Raw genomic sequence first — 18,004 nt, 5'->3', positions numbered from 1 at the left:
AGTTACCGCTTGAGGGTGGAGGCAGAAAAAAGCCACTTGGTGCTGCCAGGAAATACATTTGTTTCAGAAGAGGTTGGTTTTTACATTAGCATTGTGAAGGCAATAGTATAACCAATGCCTGAACAAACCCTGCTTTTAAGACAGAGACCAGATGGAATTCATTAAGTGAAGACTAGCAGCAGCCTGCTTTTCACCGAGTTATTCAAAGGAATTAATATATTCTATACCATTACTCAATAGTTTCTAAGAATAATCACTTGAATTTATTAAAAAAGGTCAATTGAATTCTTCTCTTATTTCTAAAGCATTTTCTTTTCAAAAACACTTCTGAGTTGTAGCTTGTAGGGAGCTGTATGTTTGCACACACAAAATAATATCTGTAATATTATATTTTTCATGTGCCATACTGTACCTTAACATTTAAAAAATAATAATCTACAAAGGGATAATAATAATAAAAAATGATTGTACAAAAAATGATTCCAAACCTATATGACATTTCCTTGTCTGTAGAAGACAGAAATATCTGTGTTTTTTTTGTCCGTTCTATGAAGTCCAATGGGAAGCCGGTCCAATGTCAGCCTTGGATTTTTTTTTTATTTAATTAAATATTTGGGTGAACTATCACTTTAAGGTACTGTAAATATTATGCTTATTCTGCAACAGTATAACACTCTAATGATACTGTAATGCAGATGCGGCCACAGGGATTACAAAAGGCTTATCATAACAGGGCTGACATCACTTTAGTTACAGTTGAAAGGACTGCCGGTCTGGTCTAAGTGTGCCAAACAGAGTTCGTATGACTCCCTTTCACACTTCCAGGCTTGTCCCGTTAGTTTGTCACTCATAGGATCATTTTGCAGCAGCCGAGCTGAGCTCACACCCTTAAGGAAATGCCTTACACACTCATCAGTCACTAGAGAGACGGTGTGGCAGTCAGCCGAGCACAAGCGCATGTGAGTGTAAATGTAAGGGAGGCAAATAGCACAAACGCAGCAGGGTGAGACCCTAACCCTATAAAGAACTAATGCTTTATAGGTGGGCTAAGGCTCCATTTCTTCTAAATAAGGTCTAAATAGAATAGCATGTCATTCTTTAGTATGTCATTCTTTTTTATTTGAACGCCAATATTATTTCAGCATGCACGGCTGTAAATGCCTGATCCCAGAAATAAAATGCGGCTTTATGATATGAGTAATGGTAGCTGAAAATTTTGCTTTGCCATCACAGGAGTTAAGCACAGTTTAAGTGAGCCAGTTATATATTCAAATAAATTTGATCAAATAAACGGAGCATTGTTGAGCTTAAGAGACTTCATTCAAAAACTTTAAATCTTACAAACCACAAACTTTTGCATGGTACAGCATATTTAAAACTTTATTTTGGATCTATTTTTTGATAATGAAGATGTGCATAATTTACTTGTTGAGATGTGCAGAAGATTAAGATTTCCAAACATTAACACACTCCCGTCTCCAATAAGTGAAAAAAAAAGTGAAAGTGACATGATATCCAGCCACGTATGGTGACCCATAGTCAGAATTTGTGCTCTGCATTTAATCCATCCAAAGTGCACACACACACACACACACACACAGCAGTGAACAGCCATTTATGCTGCAGCGCCCGGGGAGCAGTTGGGGGTTTGGTTCCTTGCTCAAGAGCACCTAAGTTGTGGTATTGCCAGCCCGAGACTCGAAACCACAATCTTAGGGTTAGGAGTCAAACTCTCTAACCACTAGGCCACGACTTCCCCAAAAATAAGAGAACTTGGGTCCTGGATGTTCTTACACAAAAATTAAATTTTTCAAAAAGTGAAATGTGTATTTCAGCACTGTTTAGGCTGCAATATAATATCATAGACTGAAGAAGGTTTCCTCCAGACAAACAACACTTCTGGGCTGTGCTGGTAAAGTCCAGATGCTCCGATCTAATGTATCTGTTTACAGAGAAAGGCCAAGAGCTTTTATTCGTGATTGATGGAGAGGGCGGCCCTCAGGTCTTTGGAGTTCATCAGTATTCACAAAGCATTCCAGTCTGAGTCATAAGACATAAGCACAAGGCATAATGACTAGAAAGCATGTGCACAGGAGGAAGAACGTGTCCATACGCAAACGCACACAGCTTGCAGAACAAAAGCGATGAGACGAGGTCACGTGGACTTGGGATTTATTGAAACAGAACGATGCTGGGTCTAAACATGCCAATGTTTAACATGGAATGTTCTCTTAAGAGTTTGTAAATCTCAGTTGTGGTACACCATCAAGACAGGAATGAGCAGGACTGGAATCGCAGTCAGCAGATTCTGAGTCTGTAAGGGGCAGCCGACAGCACACTATTGTAGGCTGAGGCAAACAGCCGTGGCATGCAGAGGAGCTTATTTACATAATGGACAAAGATCTCTTCAGGTCTACAGGTCCATCTAGTGTCAGTCTCAGAGAACATCAGCTACTGAAACACTCTACTGTATGAGCTCATTTAAATTCATGTAATGGAGCTCTGATGTAAGATCAGAAATATCATTTGCAGACTTGCAGAGAATATAAATGTAAAAAAAAAAATCACTCTGGTTATGGGCGAATTGGTACTAACACCCCAAGACTAAACACAGGTGAACATCAGCGCATTGCTTTTTTTCACATGGAAACATTTATCACAACAGTATACTACAGTAAGTGGTTAAAATAGCAGTTAGTAGTTTACAAAGCGTCTGTGTACAGTTTATAGGACTTATATTTAAAAATACATCAATATAAAAAAATTTTCTGTTTGAAAGGTCACAGGTCATTTACATGAAACAAAATCTTCCATTTTTCAATTAGAAGATTTCCCCCAAGAACACGTAATATTTCGGTAACATTCTCAAGATGGCTAAAATAGAGTATTTGTGTGTAAATGTATACATGTGTGTGTGTGTGTGTGTGTGTGTGTGCGTGTGACATATCAGGACACAAAAATGACATGGGTATGACACAGGTATTTCAAGGAGAGGGTGACTTATGAGGACATAACCCATGTCCCCATTTTTCAAAACGCTTATAAATCATACAGGATTAGTTTTTTTGATAAAGTAAAAATGCACAAAGTTTCCTGTGAGGGTTAGGGTTAGGTGTAGGGTTGGAGAAGGGCGATAGAATGTATGGTTTGCTCAATATATACATATATATATATATATATATATATATATATATATATATAATTACTTTATAAAGAAATAAATCATGTTGCATTGCATTTTACTGTATTTATTTATTATTTATATATATATATATATATATATATATATATATATATATTTTTTTTTTTTTTAATTTTATCTAAAAAATAATTTGCTCAATTATTTATTTATTTATTTTTCCCTTCTTTAATAAATCTTTTATTTTAGTAAAAGTAAATGCTTTCAGGCAAGTAGAAAAAACTAAACAAATAAAAAAAAAAGTATTAATCAGTGGCCCGACACAATAAAAATAAATACAATTTTGTAAGACTCAATCTGTCTGTTATATCTTTGCAATAAGCCTGGGCTTATAGTTTCCCATGGAACAGCATTCCTGAGAAAACTTTCAGAAGGAGGTCAGCAGCAGGGCCAGGTGAGGTATCTCCACACGTGACCCTTCGTTCCAGCTCCGGGAGCTCGGCACGCACCTCTGGATGCTGCTGGAAGTGGAGCAGAGCGTTCTCCTGGATCAGATTCCACAACCACACCTTCTGCTCAGTTTGCCGCCAGACTCGGAGCTCCCCGCTGCTCAGCATTGCATCCCAGAACTGTAGCATGGTATCCCACAGCTCAGGCACACCCTGCCCTGTCTGAGAAGGTATGCAGACCACCTGACCACACATGGGAAAGAGTGGAAAGCAGGGAAAGCAAATAAAATGTGTTGGTGTAGATGTGGAGACTTAAAGAACCATAAAAACAAGAAATGAACAGAGAGAAATGGAAGCAGCCAGAATGTGGAAATATGTTCGCCCACACACGTCACTCCATCCTCGTTTTCAATGAAAGACCTATATACTAGAGTCTTTAGGGAGGGCGAAAAAAATCTATATGACCGTCGCATTCTCCAGTACAGTGATGGAGCTCAGAAATCATGCTGTTCAGAGGAGACAAAGGCTTTAGCGGTTTTCATCCATGTGGGTGGCCTATAATCAGTAAAATGCATGAGGAAGCATTTGGCCATTCAAAGGGCTGCCTATTCTGGCTCTGTGCCCTGCGGGTAAAATTAATACTGGGGGTGAGGGGGCAGGAAAAGAAAGACTTGACAACGAATAGCAGAGCATGATGGAAAAAGACAACAGACTACTCCACTGGCCAGGATGAATTTTTTGAACAGAGAATGTCCTCTTCAGCATAGGGCAACATGACCTCTTCAAGTATTTTAACATATGCAAACTGATCCATGATCCCTGGTATGCGATAAATAGGCCCAACACCATAGTAGGAGAAACATGCCCATATCATGATGCTTGCACCTCCATGCTTCACTGTCTTCACTGTGTACTGTGGCTTGAATTCAGAGTTTGGGGGTCGTCTCACAAACTGCCTGTGGCCCTTGGACCCAAAAAGAACAATTTTACTCTCATCAGTCCACAAAATGTTCCTCCATTTCTCTTTAGGCCAGTTGATGTGTTCTTTGGCAAATTGTAACCTCTTCTGCACATGCCTTTTTTTTAACAGAGGGACTTTGCGGGGGATTCTTGAAAATAGATTAGCTTCACACAGACGTCTTCTAACTGTCACAGTACTTACAGGTAACTCCAGACTGTCTTTGATCATCCTGGAGGTGATCATTGGCTGAGCCTTTGCCATTCTGGTTATTCTTCTATCCATTTTGATGGTTGTCTTCCGTTTTCTTCCACGTCTCTCTGGTTTTGCTCTCCATTTTAAGGCATTGGAGATCATTTTAGCTGAACAGCCTATCATTTTTTGCACCTCTTTATAGGTTTTCCCCTCTCTAATCAACTTTTTAATCAAAGTACGCTGTTCTTCTGAACAATGTCTTGAACGACCCATTTCCTCAGCTTTCAAATGCATGTTCAACAAGTGTTGGCTTCATCCTTAAATAGGGGCCACCTGATTCACACCTGTTTCTTCACAAAATTGATGACCTCAGTGATTGAATGCCACACTGCTATTTTTTTGAACACACCCCTTTCAACTAATTCAACTAATTGCCCAATTGCACAGCCTTAAGAGCGTGCATATCATGAATGCTGGGTCTCATTTGTTTTCTGAGAATCTACTGAACCTACTGGTAACTTGTTTGCCACGTAGCAATAAAAAAATATACGAAAAACCTTGATTATTCTGGTTAGTCACATTGTACTGCTATTATTTTGAACAATACTGTATGTTGAAAATAGTTGCACTGCCTAATTTTGTTGTGGAGAAACATTTTGTTTTTATTAGTTTATACTTTAATGAACAGAAAGTTCAAAAGAATGGCATTTATTTGGAAAAGAGAGCTTTTGTGACCATGTGAAATACTTCACGGTCACTTTTGATCAATGCTGAATAAAGTTTGTTTCCTAAAAAAAAATTAAGTCTGACTGACCCCAAACATTTGAATGCTAGTGTGAATGTTTCCAAAATGTTCCCCTCTAACATCTACTTAAATCTATTTTCTAAAATAAGCTAAAACCAGTTGTTTTAGATTCTTTAATAGCCATTTCCTTTAAACAAGATGGGGCTTTGCAGATCTGATGATCATATATTTCACTAAATAGAAGAATAATAATTAAAATTATTTTGTTGTAGACCATGAGCAATGGTGAATGTAAAGCATGATTATAAAGCCGCACAGCTTTGGTTTCCAGATTTTGGACTTCATTCGGAGTAACTTTAGGGCACTTGACTGTATCCTCCCCGCTGGAACAACCAATTCACCGTCTGATTTTGTAACCACCAGCAAGTCAGCCATCTCAATAATTCCTCTTTAGATTCCCTTTCTCAAAATACAGTTTAATCCACTCTCAGCAAAACTTTCACAAACAAACAAAAATGTACAACTTAAGAATCACCTATAATATAAAACATAAGTTAAGATGATTCAGACAATGTTCTATGGCAGTGGTTCACAAGCTTTTGACTCAGTCATTATTTTAATACATTTAAATGGAATTTAAATACACTTATGCACCTTATTTTCTAATACTCGTTTTTTTACGTTTGAGTCACAATATCTCCCCAAGAAAAAAAAAATTGCTTAAAGAATAAAACTGAAATCGTAATACAATCTTAAGGCCTCCATGGAAGTTTGCTAAGGCTACTGACTCCTTGATTGAGAACCTCTTCTATGGTAATGGAAGTGTGTAGATCTTGAATTCATCGCCCCCTGATGGTGGGATCAGCAGGACTAACAAATCCACCATGTCAGGCACAGCAAACTCAGACTGACTAAACTTAAGTGACACTGCAGAGTTACTTTGCATACAAAGAGTTTAAGATTTCTCAAAATTAAAAACACAACTCAATCAGAAAAACTGATTAAGAATTATTATTTTTTTTTTATTCAGCAAGGATGCATTAAATTTATCAAAAGTAGCAGTAAAGACAAATAAATGCTGTTTTTTTCTATTCATCTAAGAATCCAGAAAAAAAGTATCAAAGCTTCCATTAAAATATGAAGTTGCACAACATAGCATTTTCAATATAAAAAAATAATAAGAAATGTTTGTATAACAGCAAATCAGCATATTATAATGATTTCTGAAGGATCATGTGTCACTGAAAACCCACGTTATGGCTGATGAAAATTCTGCATTGTGTACAGAAATAAATTAAGTTTTAAAAAAACTCAAATATATATTTTAAACAGCAATAATATTTCACAGTATTACTGTATTGTATTGGTGATCAAATAAATGCAGTCTTGATGACCATAAGATCAAAAACAAGTGTTTTTTTTTCTGTTGAGTATTACTTGTTCTGTGAAAAAAAAAATTTAATATTATCTTAAAAGCATATGATATGTTTATTTACTGAGAAATACAGAGATTAAACAAAATATTAGATTCTGAAAGCTTTTTACAGTATGAACATGTCCAATTAGTTTATGATAAACTATAGTTACTTAATGAAACAATAGAAACTCCATAATCATCTGGAAGGAGGCGGGAACCGGCGCACAATCAAAATTAAACTTTAATGACAAAAATAAACACAAAACAGAGCATCAGCCCTTCACGGACGACTGATGCGTACAAATAAAAAACAAACACAACTAAACACCCAGGCCTGGTCCTCTCTCGTCCTTCACTGTTGTCGCTCCAGTTTTATATCCTTCCATCTCCTCTGTGGGACTCGAGACCGGTAGTGGGTCGCAGGTGTCGTTCATTTCCCAATCACTCTACCGGCCTCGCTCATTCCCACATCTCTCGGCCCCGCCCCACTCGTCACACTTACCATGGTAAATTGAAAATTATATGGAAGCAGGTGATCTGTCTAATCACAGAAATGACAGCATGTTCATTGAACAGGTAAACAAACTGAAAATCTGGAAGTTTCCTTAAACCATCTATTTATCATCTTAAGCACATTTGGGGTTTAGGTTCTGTCTTCATTTGGATATATTGATTAAGAAGGGAAACCTTCACTATCTCACCAGTTCTCCACATCAGCTGTGACGTTATCACCAATGCTGCCGAGGTAGTGTAAGTTGACGGTCGTCAGTGTTTTTAAAGGGGTCATATGATGTTGCTAAAAAGAACATTATTTTGTGTATTTGGAGTAATGAAATGTTTAATGCGGTTTAAGGAAAAGAATTAATAAATAATAAAAAAAATATTTTCCACATACTGTACATTATTGTTTATCCTTTATGCCCCGCCTTTCGGAAACGCTCCATTTTTTACAAAGCTCATCAGTCTGAAAAGCGAGGTGTGCTGTGATTGGCCAGCTATCCAGTGCTTTGTGGTTGGCCGAATGCCTCAAGCGTGTGACGGAAATGTTACGCCCCTTACCATACTGTGACTACGTTTATATGCAGCCAATAACCCGTTCAAAACCAGGATATTAGCAATAACCCGGTCGCGCACGGCTATGTAAACACCGGCAAAAACCCGGATATGCTCATATCCGGGTTTTTAAAAACCGGGATATTATACCTGGGGTACCCCTTTTCAAACCCGAATATTTGGTCTTGTAAACGCGTTTCGGCATATCCCCATCAAAATGTGTGTTCTGCACATGTTCTATTCGCAAGGAATCTTGGTCTTTTGAGTCTTTGGATACAGGAAGAAGAATCGGAAATGACGCATATTGCGTCTTACGTCCAGGCGCTAACCGTGCGTCGCCGTTTACATCGGGATATAGGCGGATCTTTTGTGACGTCATTGTTTATGTTTGTCGCGTTGCATCATGGGAGTCGTGTGGCAAGAAACACCGCTAGATACCTGTAATTTGATTGTTTTGCACGTTTGGAGGAGGATTTAGAGAAGAGGATGGTTCACTCTTGCTGTGTGGTCGATTGTACGGCTCGTTGGGGGCCTGATAAAAAGTTTTTTCGAATTCCCTCCGAAAAGGATAGCGAAAAACCAAAGAAATGGTTGCGTGCAATTAGGCGATTGAACCTGGACGCTCCGAAGAAAGCCTGGATTCCTGCAGCTTCTGATCGAGTTTGTGAGGCACATTTTGTTCATGATAAGTCTTAGTGACTATGTATTTATAGAAGATTGAATAAAAAAATAAAAATAAAACTGAGTCAAATCAACCGAGTCATATGTTTACTTTTCGCGTTCTGATTCAGGTGTCCCAAACCGCGATCCACAGCACTCAGACTATGTTCCTCACATCAAAATGGGCTATTATCAGTCACTACATTTTCACTAAATAAGTAAATAAGAACACTGATCAATGAAGACTTATCCGGCTTTGCAGTCGCAGTGAGCAGTGATTATTTCGCCATTCTCTTTGGCGATCACCCACGGGAGATGCGAATCACACTGTGACTCTGCTTGGCCAGGTCTAACCTCTGCTTTTAGCACGATCACTGCTTTCTGTTTGGCAGAAAAGATCGGCCCAACTTTGCGAGAAACAAAATAATCATAAGCCTCCAGACTTTTGAAAGCCTTTTAATCTTTCATGAGTGAAGGGTCCAGGGGTTTCTATTAAATAAGAATAAATGTCTCCCCAGCAGATTGGTGGCCAAGACACGGGCGAGTCGGACCAACGTTTTTTGTCATCCCAGATCTCATATGGGCTTTGAATAACTTCAATTTTGTCACCAATACAAATTTTGAGCTTCTCTCCAAACCTCCTCCGGTCTTCAGATGTTAAAGTGCTTATATATTGTGGATTTCGCCCGCTAACTCTCTTGAAAGTGCTCGTCGCGTCTTTTACAGCCCACCATACTGTTTGTTTTGTTGCCACACAACCACTCGCTCATGCGCACAAAGATGTCAACAAAGATCCTCCTATTGGCGACTGATTACACATTCCATGTATACAGGAGTAACTCTCTCTGCTCACGCATGTAAACGGGTTATCCCGAATGTTTCAGAAACCCAAATAGTGACCATAACCCAAATTTTAACATCTTGTAAACGTAGTCTGTGATGCATGTCCCGGTCTGAACACTGGTGCCACAAGACAAAAACAATAAAACCCATTACAAACGAGCCATTTGTTGCATCCAGTGGGGACATAATAATGGGTTATAATGACTTATACCATGTTTTTACGTGTTGCGTTGCATAACCTGCTGGCAACAACAACAACAAAACACTTGAAACCTACATTTGAAATCATTTTTGTGTATTGGTTTTTAAAGGCACTGTATGTAAGATTTAGATTCTACTAAAGCATACAAATACCATATGTTTGCAGATATTTAAGAAACATGCTAAGTTAACATACTTGTTTATCTGAAAAACAATGTTACAATCAGTTATTCTCCTTTGAAAATGTGCATTCTGGACAAAATGCTGGTTTTGTTAAACTCACCCACTGCCAGTTTACCCAAATGTATTCCAGCACCCTGGGTTGCCAGTTGGCGGAAAACACAGTATATGGTATTTCATTCATCTTTAAGTGCGCTCATTCCTGTTTGTGTAGCAAATCTGCAACCTGTGTGCGTCTAGTCTGAGGAGGAGGGGAAAAACCCTCTCCAAAATTTTGACTGCAATTCCTAGTTCAACCACTCGGTGTCAATCCCACATATAGCACCTTGAATGTTGCTTTTTTTGCGCGAATGTGGAGTTTAATTTTGAAGAGGGAACAATTTTATTTTGAAGGGGTGATATGATGAGATTTCAAGTCTTCCTTTCTCTGAAAAGAGAAGATCTGTAAAGTTGCAAAGACTAAAGTCTCAAACCCAAAGAGATATTATTTATAAAAAAATTAAGAGTCATCCACAACCCCGAAAAACTTCTCATTCTAACACGCCCCCACATGTCTACGTCAAAAAAAGGCATAACTTTTATTCACACTGTTGCTGAATATTTTGCTTCTGCTGCAATCATGCTGGAGTTTTCTCCTAAAATATGACTTAATTTTTCTGCATTTTGCAATTTGGTTGTGTTTCTTGGAATGTAGTGAATAATAATAATCACCATGCAGTAAGAAATGTTCCTTTGTTTCCACCTTTTTCTGTGAGCACAGTGAACACACTCTCTGTTCTCGTGGCTGCCATTCCTGTCTGTGCTGTCCTAGCTCTACAGCCAGTAAGTGATCCCTCAGTCTGGACTTTGTTAGTGTCTTTCTCAATTTGTGCTCTTTTACACAGCTGTTATCCTGCTGGTTTATAACCTCTTAAATAGAGTTCCATCTTAATTTGTAATTTAGCGGGTGTATGCTAACAAAATGTGGGACTTAAAAAAGGGGTCTACATCAGAACAGTACATTAACAGTTTTAGTAATTGTGTTTTAGCCACTTTAACCATGACATTTTCGACGTGTCACTAGCTCCATCTGTTGGTGAGTCTTCATAAATGCATCAAGTTTCTTTTAATGCAGAGACTGTTTTTTACCCCTGAGGACTTCAGGGGGCAGTGCTGAGTTTGAGCATTGGGGTAAAGCACTAAAGTCGCTCAAAAAGTATAATGTTTGGGACAATTCTATGATCTCTCTCACACCATATTTTACGAATTAATATACGTATTTTTTTAAAAATGTATTAACTAATTATAATTTAAGATGATGCATAAGGTTCACCATAGAAATATATATATATATATATATATATATATATATATATATATATATATATATATATATATATATATATATATATATATATATGAAGGTATTGTTAAGACTAGTTTTGACAAACATTCTATAAGAGAGCAAGGTTTGAGAGTTGTGAAAGCTCAGAAGAAGATCCATGTAGGTAGACATGAAATAGGCCTATGCATCTTTAATGTGGCTTTAATGTGGCTTTTATCAGCTGTTGAACTGACAGCACCCATTCACTGAAGAGAATCCATTGGTGAGCAAGTGATGTAATGCTGCATTTCTCCAAATCTGTTCCCTTAAAGAAGAAAACTCATTTTAACAACTTTTTGGGTGAACTGTTCCTTTAAAATACAAACCCGATTCCAAAAAAGTTGGGACACTGTACAAATTGTGAGTAAAAAGGAATGGAATAATTGAAAAATCTCATAAACTCATTAACCCGTATTTTATTCACAATAGAATATAGATAACATCAAATGTTGAAAGTGAGACATTTTGAAATGTCATGACAAATATTGGCTCATTTTGGATTTCATGAGAGCTACATTCCAAATAAGTTGGGACAGGTAGCAATAAGAAGCCGGAAAAGTTAAATGTACATATAAGGAACAGTCGGAGGACCATTTTGCAACTTATTAGGTCAATTGGCAACATGATTGGGTATAAAAAGAGCCTCTCAGAGTGGCAGTGTCTCTCAGAAGTCAAGATGGGCAGAGGATCACCAATTCCCCCAATGCTGCGGTGAAAAATAGTGGAGCAATATCAGAAAGGAATTTCTCAGAGAAAAATTGCAAAGAGTTTGAAGTTATCATCATCTACAGTGCATAATATCATCCAAAGATTCAGAAAATCTGGAACAATCTCTGTGCATAAGGGTCAAGGCCAGAAAACCATACTGGATGCCCGTGATCTTCAGCCCTTAGACTGCACTGCATCACATACAGGAATGATACTGTAATGGAAATCACAACATGGGCTCCAGAATACTTCCAGAAAACATTGTCGGTGAACACAATCCACCGTGCCATTCGCTGTTGGCAGTTAAAACTCTATAGGTCAAACAAAAGCTGTATCTAAACTTGATCCAGAAGCACAGGTGTTTTCTCTGGGCCAAGGCTCATTTGAAATGGACTGTGGCAAAGTGGAAAACTGTTCTGTGGTCAGACGAATCAAAATTTGAAGTTCTTTTTGGAAAACTGGGACTCCATGTCATCCAGACTAAAGAGGAAAAGGACAACCCAAGTTGTTATCAGCACTCAGTTCAGAAGCCTGCATCTCTGATGGTATGGGGTTGCATGAGTGTGTGTGGCATGGGCAGCTTACACATCTGGAAAGGCACCATCAATGCTGAATGGTATATCTAAGTTCTAGAACAACATATGCTCCCATACAGATGTCGTCTCTTTCAAAGAAGCCCTTGCATTTTCCAACATGACAATGCCAGACCACATACTGCATCAATTACAGCATCATGGCTGCGTAGAAGAAGGATCCGGGTACTGAAATGGCCAGCCTGCAGTCCAGATCTTTCACTCATAGAAAACATTTGGCGCATCCTAAAGAGGAAGATGTGACAAAGAAGACCTAAGACAGTTGAGTAGCTAGAAGCCTGTATTAGACAATAATGGGACAACATTCCTATTCCTAAACTTGGGCAACTTGTTTCCTCAGTCCCCAAATGTTTGCAGATTGTTATAAAAAGAAGAGGGGATGCCACACAGTGGCAAACATGCCCTTGTCCCAACTTTTTTGAGATGCGTTGATGCCATGAAATTTAAAATCAACCTATTTTTCCCTTAAAATTATATATTTTCTCATTTTAAACATTTGACATGACATTTATGTTGTATTCCGAATAAAATATTGAAATTTGAAACTTCCACATCGCATTCTGTTTTTATTTACAATTTGTACGGTGTCCCAACATTTTTGGAATCGGGTTTGTATGTTCTCAGTGATATCCGAATGTTTATCATATTTAGTGTATCAGTATTGTGTGGCCGAAAACAGAAATCTGCATAGGGCAGAGGTTATCATCAGGAAGGTAAGCTGGCCGGGGCTTGTGGTTAATCACCACTGATTGGATGAAGGAGGGAGAGAGTGAAGAGCACTGGGAAGGAAAGACAGCTTGAGAATCAACAAAGTGTTGTGGTGGGGAATGAGAAAACCCGATACCTACATGCCCTCCCATAAATTCAATTGCTGTGCTATCTTTGTAACCTTTGACCTACCGCTGCTACAGTTACAGCACTGTTGTCGCCATGGAAGCGACGATCAATGAAGCAATGGGGATGACATCATTACACACAATGTCTTGTGTACTGCTCACAAACCCTAAAAGCCTTTCATACTTTCAAGTTGAGGTTTCTATGCTTATATATATATATATATATATATATATATATATATATATATATATATATATATATTCTTCTATATTTAGTATATTACATATTTTGAATGGTCTGCTGGGATGGTGTTTTCAACTCAAGCTGATTGCGCACAGATTTGCATTGTATGAGTTCTATATGTGTTTAACATGCTTTGCAGATGGAAATGAGTTTAGGGCTTTTGTTGTAATAGAATTTACACAATGAAGCTTACAGTATGAGTTATTCTCTTGCTAGCTGTTGTAGTCTTCCCTCCTATATGTTTTCTTTGGCATTATACTGCGTATACTGTTATTCCTTTCTAAGAAAAGCAAATCAGACATGGAAGCTTTGTTTACAGCTGGAGCTATTTTCGCCACACAGAACTCTGTTTAGAATATGCCACAGGAAAGGATGATGTCAGAGGATTAACGCTTACAATATCTCCAGAGGGACACGGCACCACAGCTCACAGCTCTCGTCTCATGAGAAATGACCTTACGATGATGAACTGTAGGAACATATGGAATAAAAATATAATTCCATCTTGAAAGACGCATGATGTAATGCAGGAGTTATACAGTATTTGCTGAACATGCAAACAATAGCATCACCAACACCTGTGTTAAAGAATAGTTCACCCCAACTCTTATTCTGAACTCTTATTCTGACGGCACCCATTCACTGCAGAGGATCCATTGGTGTGTAAGTGATCTAATGCTAAAATGAAAAAAATTCTTGGATGGCTTGGGGGTGAGCACATTTTCAGCAAATTTTCATTTTTGGGTAAATAAAATTCCTTTTGGTGTGGTAGCTTTATTCACATGTACATCCTTTTAGGGGTATTATGCGAGATAATATTTTGTCTCTTTATTATTCTAAAATAATAAGACATTGCACATGTGTAGAGTTTATATGTTCGGGGTCTTGTGGTCCCAGGAAAGTCAAATAACTGTTTGAGAAATTAACCTGGGGATCTGCTCCATTATCTGACGTCATATCATTATTCCTGCAAAAAGACCATCATAAAAACTCCGAATGAGGACAAATGTCAACTGCTCAGTTGAGTTTGTGTTTGTGTGTGTGTGTGAGAGAGAGAGAGAGAGAGAGAGAGAGAGAGAGAGAGAGAGAGAGAGAGTTTAAAGGAGACATTTGAATACTCCCAGGAGCTATAAGAGAGAAAGTTGTGTGTGTAATTTTGTATGTTTGCATGTCAGCAAATAAACAAGGATTTATTAACTGATACAGATCTTCTTGAACTACTACATAAACAACATGAGCCATCAGAGCAGACCGCATATGTCTCAAGATGCCTTTAAATTACACTTACATATTTTTTGATTATTATCTGTCGTTACCAGACACTGTAGAAAGTGACATTAGTAACAATGTTTCAGGTATTATGGGATTGCAAATAGGTGTATATTTTACAAATCACAAGTTTATAATTCAAAGAGTAATTTACAGTAATATACCATATTGAACTATTTAAATATCAAACGTTTTGCCAGGTATTGTGTTTTTATTAGTACAGTTTTATTGATTTATTGTTTGTTTGTTTTGTTTTGTTGTTGAGAATAATATACATTGTGAGGTAATAAATCACTAATAATCATTGATATTTCCTTTGATACTTATAACTGTAATTGATACATGATTGGCAAATGGTCATATACTGGTGTGATTCCCCTTTTGCCAGAGCCCTAAATGTGACTGTATTTTACAGTAAAATTACATATAAAACAATATTTGACCATTTAAATTGTTCAACAATTTAAAGGTTTTCACAAAAGCCTTTAAAAAAATTAATTCTGTAAAAAACACAAGTATTTTTTACAGTGTAAGATGTGTTAACCAATTTCCTTGGATTCCAACTCTGAATATTTGAACAATATACCAACAACGTGCTTACAAAACCAAACTCAGTGGGCTTTTTATCACAAATGACAAGGAAGACCTTGGCAAATGCTTTACACTAGCGTGGTCTTCAGTATGCAAGCCCTTCACCAAGTGACCATGGCAGCTGTTCCAGCCTCTTGAGCCCTATGCAAAGCCCCACAATTATCCTCTTATTCCTCTCTCCACTCTGGGGTATAGCAGACCACCCTCCTAGCAAACATTAGGAATTGCTGATGTTGGGGAGAGGGGTTAACTCTAGCCACACCAGGGTGGGAAGCTTCATCTTACACGCCGCCCATTTACAAATAACATATTGTCCATTTGAACAAATGCCAGACACCAAAGTTGTTACCCTATCGCAGAGGAAAATAGGAGGCACGCTCAGCTGTCTTTTTTTTTTATTTTTTTTTTTTATGGTTTTCATTTTATATGCAGTTTTGTGTTAACATGATTCTGTGTGAAAAACTTGCTCATATTACTATTCAATATTACATCTTTGTTGCGATGGTGACATAATGCCTAAAACTTTACAGCTCTCAGAAAGTTTTTCAAGAAGAATTATTGCAAGTGCATTTTTACATTTCTGCTGTAAAATGCTACAAAGATAGCCTCATTTGTCTTTTAAGAGTTTCTTTTTCTAAGTGTTTATGTTTGGCCGTATTCATATGTAAGTGCTTTACAGTAACCTTGTTTTTTGCTCCTTTTAAGTCAAATTTTAGTCGACTTATTATTATTGTAATTGACATGCCACAAATGCCGTTTAATTTAGCTTAACATGTATCGAACCCAGAATATTGCTTTAATGCTGTTCCACAATTTTTCATACTACCTCAAGCATCAAATTAACATGTAGGCATAATTGTGCAGGTGGACTTATAGTCCATGGCATATTATATTTATTTTGCAGGATAAATAAAAAAGCCCTTGGAGACAGTATTTAAATATTACCACTCCAGACATTATTTCTAGAAGAGCAAGAGCATGGTGTCAATGGAGGCGCCTGATTGAAATGTGAGCTGCCTGATTCTCTGCCATCATGCTTAGCATTACTGAAAACACCAGTGCTGTGCCAAAGACCGCTGATGGCACCGAAGCACAACTGAGTTGCATATGTAAGCAAAGGTTCCCAAAAAGAAATGAAAATACCACTGATTTAGAGAGTGGTTCTTCGGGTAGAACTTTACATTTTGTACAATACTGTTCTTCGATAAGCAGATAGTTTTACAGCACTACTACTACACATTCCCATGGCACAACCGTCCGGCTTCAGTTGTGATGAGGGTGAATGAAGGCCCAGTGGCCCTCCTCCCTCCTCCGCAGTGGGTGATTCTGTTAAGACAGAGTGACTCAAATTGAAAGTGCACCTGACAGCAGCCCAGTGGGAGACAAGATGAGCACATTAGGAGGCGACATTATCCTTAAACCCAGGTGTACGTTATTAAGCATAAACATTTTCATAAGACATTCATCAGTGTTTGAAAATACATTAGTCACTGTCTAGTCCATTTCTATAAAATAATTGCATAATTAGCCTACACTGCACAGCTGCTAGATATTCATTTATAATCATGTTTTAGCATGTTGTGATTGGAAAGCTTTATTTATGCATTATAATTTGAGTTTGTCTCAGTGCATCTTACATTAAAATTGTTACTTTTTATATTGAAGAAAAAAAAAATGGTGAAAAGGCATCCAGTGACGTTACTAATGTAAAAACAATGTCTGATAAGAAGCTATGCAAATAAATAAAGTGATAATATGTAAGCTGCAGCTTATTTGATATGACCCTGGCTTGGCACAAATCAACAAAAATATACAAAACCTAAATAAGCAATATACTAACTAATGATGATCGTTTATACCAATTACAAGAGACAAAAATAAATATATTGGTAATATACAACGACTTTCTGGCATATCAGAACTATTTTATAATTCTGCACACTTCTTGAAATGCACTCTCAACTCGCAGTGTTTTCCCAGATTCCACATTCACGTGCAGCTTACTCGCGCCTCACTCAGACATTCTGTCGCCAACCGCGTGACGTAGTCTGCGCGGGCAGCATTGCCACTAGAGATGGTCTCCCTCCGCAGGATAATATAGTTCCGTGGGCTCTCGCACTCAAAACAAAATTAACTGGATTATTAACGAATATTAAATTGTTTTACATTAATAAATGCCTACTTAAGACGATTCATGTAATTAACAACGTGACATTGAAGGGTTGTATAAGGACTATCTGAAATAACATTTATTGATTTAGCTGTGCATCTCTTTTGTAGAAAATATGATTGACTATGGATTATAATTTTCACGTTTTTCACGCTTTGTTACGTACAACTTGTGATTGACAAGCTCTACATGCAAAAAGATCTTACACTGACAGTTTTTGAGCACTTTTGTGTGAGATTAGAAACATTGCAGATAAACACTTTATTAAATAAAGATTTGATTCATAACATACCATCTTGCTTTTTATTATTTTAGGATTTCTTATAGGCTATATCTGTGTAAGGATATATGTTTTTATTTATTTATATTTTATAGTAAATAAAAATGTAT

The sequence above is a fragment of the Carassius gibelio genome, chromosome A1, assembly GCF_023724105.1.
Source record: "Carassius gibelio isolate Cgi1373 ecotype wild population from Czech Republic chromosome A1, carGib1.2-hapl.c, whole genome shotgun sequence".
In the NCBI taxonomy this organism is placed as follows: Eukaryota; Metazoa; Chordata; class Actinopteri; order Cypriniformes; family Cyprinidae; genus Carassius; species Carassius gibelio.
This window is presented reverse-complemented; position numbering follows the sequence as displayed.